General features: G+C 36.2%; 1 pseudogene; it reads right to left on the bottom strand.

Moving 5' to 3' along the window:
• Positions 1–5,426: 5,426 nt before the first annotated feature.
• On the bottom strand, positions 5,427–6,718 carry LOC141497000 (SH2/SH3 adapter protein NCK1 pseudogene; annotated as a pseudogene).
• Between the last annotated feature and the right edge of the window lie 258 nt (positions 6,719–6,976).

Below are 6,976 nucleotides of genomic sequence, written 5' to 3' on the forward strand. Positions count from 1 at the left end.
ATGAGCAAGTCCATCAAGGTTGATCATCACCCCCATGTTGTTGTTAGGGTGTACAGTGTTTTTCTGGTTGTGGTCATCTTACACAGCATCAGTTCATGCAAATCCCTCCAGGCTTCCCTGAATTCCCATCCCTCCTGGTTTCTAATAGAACAATAGTGTTCCATGACATACATATGCCACAGTTTGCTAAGCCATTCCCCAATTGAAGGACATTTACTTGATTTCCAATTCTTTGCCACCACAAACAGGGCTGCTGTGAATATTTTCGTACAAGTGATATTTTTACCCTTTTTCATTATCTCTTCAGGGTATAGACCCAGTAGTGGTATAGCTGGATCAAAGGGTATGCTCCAGTAATTTTTTAGATGATTTTCTAGGGTTCTCTAATTTACCATCATATCACCTGCAAAGAGTGAGAGTTTTGTTTCTTCATTATCAATTGTGATTCCTTTAGTTTATTTTTCTTCTCTTATTGCTAAAGCTAACATTTCTAATGCAATATTGAATAATAGTGGTGCTAATAGGCATCCTTTTTTCACCCCTTCTCTTAGTGGGAATGCTTTTATTCTTATGAATTTGACTCAGTTTACTATATATTTTATAAATGATGACTCATTTCTAAAATATATGAAGTTCTAAATAGTATGGAAATACTACCTGTAAAAAGTGTTTCCCAACTAAATGCCTTCCCTTTTTTTTTTTTTTTTTATAGATTTTTGCAAGGCAAATGGGGTTAAGCAGCTTGCCCAAGGCTAGGTAATTATTAAGTGTCCAAGACTAGATTTGAACCCAGGTACTCCTGACTCCAGGGCAGGTGCTTTATCCACTGCATCACCTAGCCACGCCCCCCCTTCCTTTTAATCTTGATTACATTAGTTTCAGTTGTGCAATACCTTACTAATTTAATTTATTCAAAATTATACATTTTGAATTTTAAAATGTCCTCTATATTTTCTTTGATCATAAACTGCTTCCCTTTCCATAAATCTGACAGATAAACTATTCATTGTTCACCCAAATGACTCATGGTATCCCATTTTATGTCTAAATACAGTACTCATTTCAACCTATCTTGGTATAGATTATGAGATATTGGTCTATGCCTAGTTTCTGCCATACTATTTTCCAGTTTCCCCAGAAAGTTTTTTTTTAGGTTTTTGCAAGGCGAATGGGGTTAAGTGGCTTGCCCAAGGCCACACAGTTAGGTAATCATTAAGTGTTTGAGGCTGGATTTGAATTTAGATACTCCTGACATCAGGGCTGGTGCTTTATCCACTGCGCCACCTAGCCGCCCCTTAATGGTAGTATTCAACAATCATTTTTTTTTTTTGCAAGGTTTTGAGTTTAACATTTTTCTTCCTCCCTTTCTCCCAACCCCCCAAAAGTAATCAAATATAAGCTATACATGTATAACCATGGTAAACACAGATCCATATTAATCATGTTGTGAAAGGAGAATCAAATCCAAATGAAGAAAGAAAAGCATTAGAGAGAAAAAAGGATATAATACATAAGACAACTTTTAAAAATTGAAGATCATAATTGGTTTACATTCAAACTCCACAGTTCCTTCCACTGGATAGGGATGGCATTCTCCATCAGAAATCTTTCAGATTTATCCTTGATTATTGTACTGCTTAAATGTACACATTCATCTGTGTTGATCATCACCACATGCTCTTAGTATGAATAATGTTCTTCTGGTTCTGCTTACCTCATTCTGTATCAGTTCATGCAAATCTTTCCAGGCTCTTTTAAGTCTCACCTCTCATGATTTCTTATAGAACAATAGTGGTCCATCATATTCATATACCACAATTTGTTCAGCCATTCCCCAACTGATGGGCATTCCCTCAACTTTCCAACTCTTTGCCACTAAAAAAGAGCCAGGAATTTTTGTAAAAACATGAGTTCTTATCCCAGAAGCTGGAGTCTTTGGGTTTATAAAACAACAGATTACTTTAGTCACACTGTCTCTTTTCCACCTAATCTATTCCACTGATCCACCACTCTATTTCTTAGCCATATCCAAACAGTTTTTGTGACTGCTCCCTTATAATTTTAGATCTGGTATTGCTAGGCCATATTCCATTACATTTTTCATTAATTCCCTTTATATTCTTGACCTTGTGCTCCTCCAAATGAATTTTGTTGCAATTTTTTCTAGCTTAATAAAATAATTTTTGGTAGTTTATTTGGTATGACCTTGAATAAGTTATTTAATTTAGGAAGAATTTTCATTTTTATTATATTAATTTGGCCTACCCAAGAACAATTGACATTTGTCTGATAATTTAGAGCTGATTTTATTTGGATGAAAAATGTTTTATAATTATTATTTTTTTTAGGTTTTTGCAAGGCAATGGGGTTAAGTGGCTTGCCCAAAGGCCACACAGCTAGGCAATTATGAAGTGTCTGATGCCTCATTTGAACTCAGGTACTCCTGACTCCAGGGCTGGTGCTCTATCCACTGTGCCACCTAGCTGCCCCTTATAATTATTTTCATATAGTTGCTGAGTTTGTCTTGACAAACTCCCAATTTATTTTATGTTGTCTACAGTTACTTTATTTGTTTTTTGTTTGTTCGTTTATTTGTTTATTTTAGTTTTTGCAAGGCAATGGGGTTAAGTGGCTTGCCCAAGGCCACACAGCTAGGTAATTATTAAGTGTCTGAGGTCGGATTTGAACTCAGGTACTCCTGACTCCAGAGCCAGTGCTCTATCCACTGCGCCACCTAGCTGCCCCCATTCAGTTACTTTAAATGGAATTTCTCTTTCTATCTCTTGCCTCTGAATTTTGTTGGTAACATATAGAAATGCTGATGATTTATGTGAGTTTATTTTATAGCCTACAACTTTGCTAAAAGTGCTAATTGTTTCAAGTAGTTTTTCAGATGATTTTCTAAGATTCTCTAAGTATACCATCATATCATTTGCAAAGAGTGAGTTTTTTCTTCATTGTCAAGTCTAATTCCTTCAATTTCTTTTTTCTTTTCTTATTGCTAAAGTTAACATTTCTATTGCAATATTGAATAACAATGGTGATAATGGACATTCTTGTTTCACCTTTGATTTTATTAGGAATGCTTCTAGTTTTTCCCATTATATCCCCATGCTTGCTGATGGTTTTAGATAGAACTTACTTATTATTTTAAGGAAAGTTCCATTTATTTCTATGCTCTCTGGCATTTTTAATAAATATGGGTGCCGTATTTTGTCAATGACTTTTTCAAGATCTATTTAAATAATTCATATGATTTATGATAGTTTTGTTACTGATATGGTCAATTATGCTGATAATTTTTCTAATATTGAACCAACCCTCTATTCTTGCATAAATCCCACTGGATCATAGAGTATTATCCTAGTGATAATTTGCTGTTATCACTTTGCTAATAGTTTATTTAATTTTTTGCATCAATATTCATTAGGGAAATTGGTTTATAATTTTCTTTATTTTGGCTCTTCTTGGTTAGGTATCAGTACCATATTGGTGTCTTAGAAGGAATTTGGCAGAACTCCTTCATCTTTTTTTCCAAAGAGTTTATTTAGATTTAGAATTAATTGTTCTTTAATGTTCGGTAGAATTCAATCGTGACTCCATCAGGCCCTGGAGACTTTTTCCTTAGGGAGTTCATTGATGGTTTATGCAATTCCTTTTTCTGAAGTGGGATTATTTAAGTATTTAATTTCCTTTTCTGTTAATCTGTTAATCTGAATATTTTCGCAAATATTCATCCATTTCACTTAAGTTGTTAAATTTATTGGCATACAGTTTCGTAAAGTAGCCCTGGATTTTAGTTTCCTCCTCATTGGTTGTGAATTCACCCTTTTCACTTTTGATACTGGTAATTTGATTTTCTTCTTTCTTTTTAAAAATCAAATTAATCAAATATTTATCTATTTTATTGGTATTTTTCATAGAGCCAACTCTTAGTTTTGTTCAATAGTTTTCTTACTTTTGATTTTATTAGTCTTTTGATTTTCAGAATTTCTAATTTGATTTTTAATTGGGGATTATTAATTTGTGTTTTTCTAGCTTTTTTTTTAGTTACATGCCCAATCATTGATCTTCTCTTTCTCTATTTTATTCATGTAAGCATTTATAGATATAAAATTTCCCCTAATAACTGTATCCTACAAGTTTTGGTATGTTGTCTCATTATGGTCAATGTCTTGACTGAATTGATTTTTTATTTTTTATTTTTTTATTAAAGATGTTATTTGAGTTTTACAATTTCCACCATCTTACTTCCCTCCCCCCATACCCCCACTGAAAGCAATCTGTCAATCATTACTTTGTTTCCATTGTTGTACACTGATCCAAACTGAGTGTGATGAGAGAGAAATCATGTCCTTAAGGAAGAGACAAAAAGTCTAAGAGATAACAATATCAGAAAATAAGATATCTGTTTTTTTTTTCTAAATTAAAGGGAATAGTCCTTGAACTTTGTTCAAACTCCACAGCTCCTTATCTGGATACAGATGGTACTCTCCTTTGCAGATAGCCCAAAATTGTTCCCAATTGTTGCACTGATGGAATGAGCAAGTCCTTCAAGGCTGAACATCACTTCCATGTTGCTGTTAGGGTGTACAGTGTTTTTCTAGTTCTGCTCATCTCACTCAGCATCAGTTTATGCAAATCCCTCCAGGTTTCCCTGAAATCCCGTCCCTCCTGGTTTCTAATAGTGTTCCATGACATACATATACCACAGTTTGCTAAGCCATTCCCCAATTGAAGGACATTTACTGGATTTCCAATTCTTTGCCACCATAAACAGGGCTGCTATAAATATTTTTGTACAAGTAATGTTTTTACCCTTTTTTTCTCATCTCTTCAGGGTATAGACCCAGTAGTGGTATTGCTGGGTCAAAGGGTATGCACATCTTTGTTGCCCTTTGGGCATAGGTCCAAACAGCTCTCCAGAAGGGTTGGATGAGTTCACAGCTCCACCAACAGTGTAATAGTGCCCCAGATTTCCCACATCCCTTCCAACAATGATCATTATCCTTCCTGGTCATACTGGCCAATTTGAGAGGTGTGAGGTGGTACTTCTCATACAATATTGCTATCACCAGCTTAGTGTTTAGCACACTGCTCCAGGAAGTGCCAAAACATAAGGAACAGATAAGAACATCTAGAGAGCCGACCCAGAAAATTATGTCGAGGGTGTACCAGGCAAGAGGACTGCTAGTCCGTTCCCAGTCATGCAATGACCTCTCTGTGACTCTCAACAGTCTCTTACATTCCTGTAACTTATTTAGCTCTCCTCAAAGAATTTGTGTGCTACACTTCTTGGTATATCTAAGTTTAGTATTGAAATTACTTCACTCTCTATTGTACCTTGTAGGAAGATGTAGTTTCTTTCCTTATCACTTTTTTTTACAAAGTTTCTTTTTTTACACAAAATGGCATATATGTGCATGTACTGTGTTATAATAAAAATACATATGTATTATAGTCAATTTTATATAGAGTTAAAAACATCAATTTCCAGTCTGGCATTTGAACCAACATCTTCTTAGTCTTCAATTAGATTCCTAATTTGAAATTTGCATCAGTTATTCTGGTCATCTTTCTATCATGATAAATGCGTGATGAGATATAATTTTTATCCTTGTTCAATTGTAAAAAATTGGTGCCTTTTTATAGTGTTCTACAAATTCTTCCATGGTGCTGAATTTATGCTGTCCAATGCAGTAAACAGAGTCTTTCAACTGGACTTTAAAATGCTTGTTTTTCCCTTGTGCTTTCAAAGATACTGAGAAATCATTTGGAGAAGATTCACTATCCCGAATGAGAAGGTCTCCTTCATTTCCTCTTTCATTCAATGCCATTTCTGCCTGATGTCTAGTGATTTTCCCATAATACCATGGGTTGCCAGCAAATCTGCCAGTGACTGATGGGCCAATGTAATCACACTGTAGGAGTGATGGTTCCAATCCTGAGGTTAGCTGACTATTCTGCATGACAGTAACAGTTCTTTGGCACCAAGCCCAACTGCCCATTAATCTTCCCACATTTCCACCACTCAGGGTCATTTTCAGGTTTTTCATTAACATCCATCACTTCTCCTTTCTCAAAATTTAACTCTTCATCATTGGAGGAGCTGAATGGATAGAGAGCTTGCACCACATGTAACACTTGTCCACTATTTAAATTGTTGATGACCGCTGCTAATTTTTCTGATAAGGAGCCCATATGGTCACCCAGAGGACTGTTGCTTTCTTCAGTCACATAGTTTGAAGGAAACCATCCAACCTGTCCATTATAGCTCCCCCATCACCAACCATCACTGCATTTCTCCATGACAACCACCTTTGTCCCTTTTGTCAGAGATAATTCATCCACCCTCTCGGCCATGTAATTAAATTTCACATAAGCAGGCATTTTGAGGTCATATAGACGTTCTCCTGGGTCAACAAAACTGTCGTCAGCAGGAGATGAAGAATCTGGCACACTGGGTTTCCTTTTCACTTTTCCAATACCTAAAGTATCCGTTAGATTTTTTACAATAGAAACTTTCCTTGCATTGTTTTTCCTTTCAACATAGTTAGAAGGCACAAAACCAGTTCTGTTCATAGAATTTCGAACTCTCCACCAAGACTTGGAATCATCCAGTAACCAAAGTCTTTCATTCTTCTTGATGTCAAGCTCTTGCTCTTGCTGAGCCACACAATCAAATTTGGCTTCTACCGCCACCTCTTCTGCCATCTTATGGTGGCTCTGGCGCTTTACATTAACTCTTCTTACTTCAATTTTTCATTCAGTGTGTATGCCCCGCAGGGCCGCCGCGGTCGCCGCTGGGTCGAGGAGCTGGAGGGGAGCGGAAAGCCGCTGCCCCTGCCACCGCCGCGGCGGGGATGGGGGAGGGGCTCCTTATCACTTTTAATGAGATCTATTTTTGCTTTTGCTTTGCCTGAGATCAGGATTACTATCCCCCCTTTTTTTTCACTTCAGATGAAGCATAATATAT

This window comes from Macrotis lagotis, chromosome X (genome assembly GCF_037893015.1).
Source record: "Macrotis lagotis isolate mMagLag1 chromosome X, bilby.v1.9.chrom.fasta, whole genome shotgun sequence".
Classification (NCBI taxonomy): domain Eukaryota; kingdom Metazoa; phylum Chordata; class Mammalia; order Peramelemorphia; family Peramelidae; genus Macrotis; species Macrotis lagotis.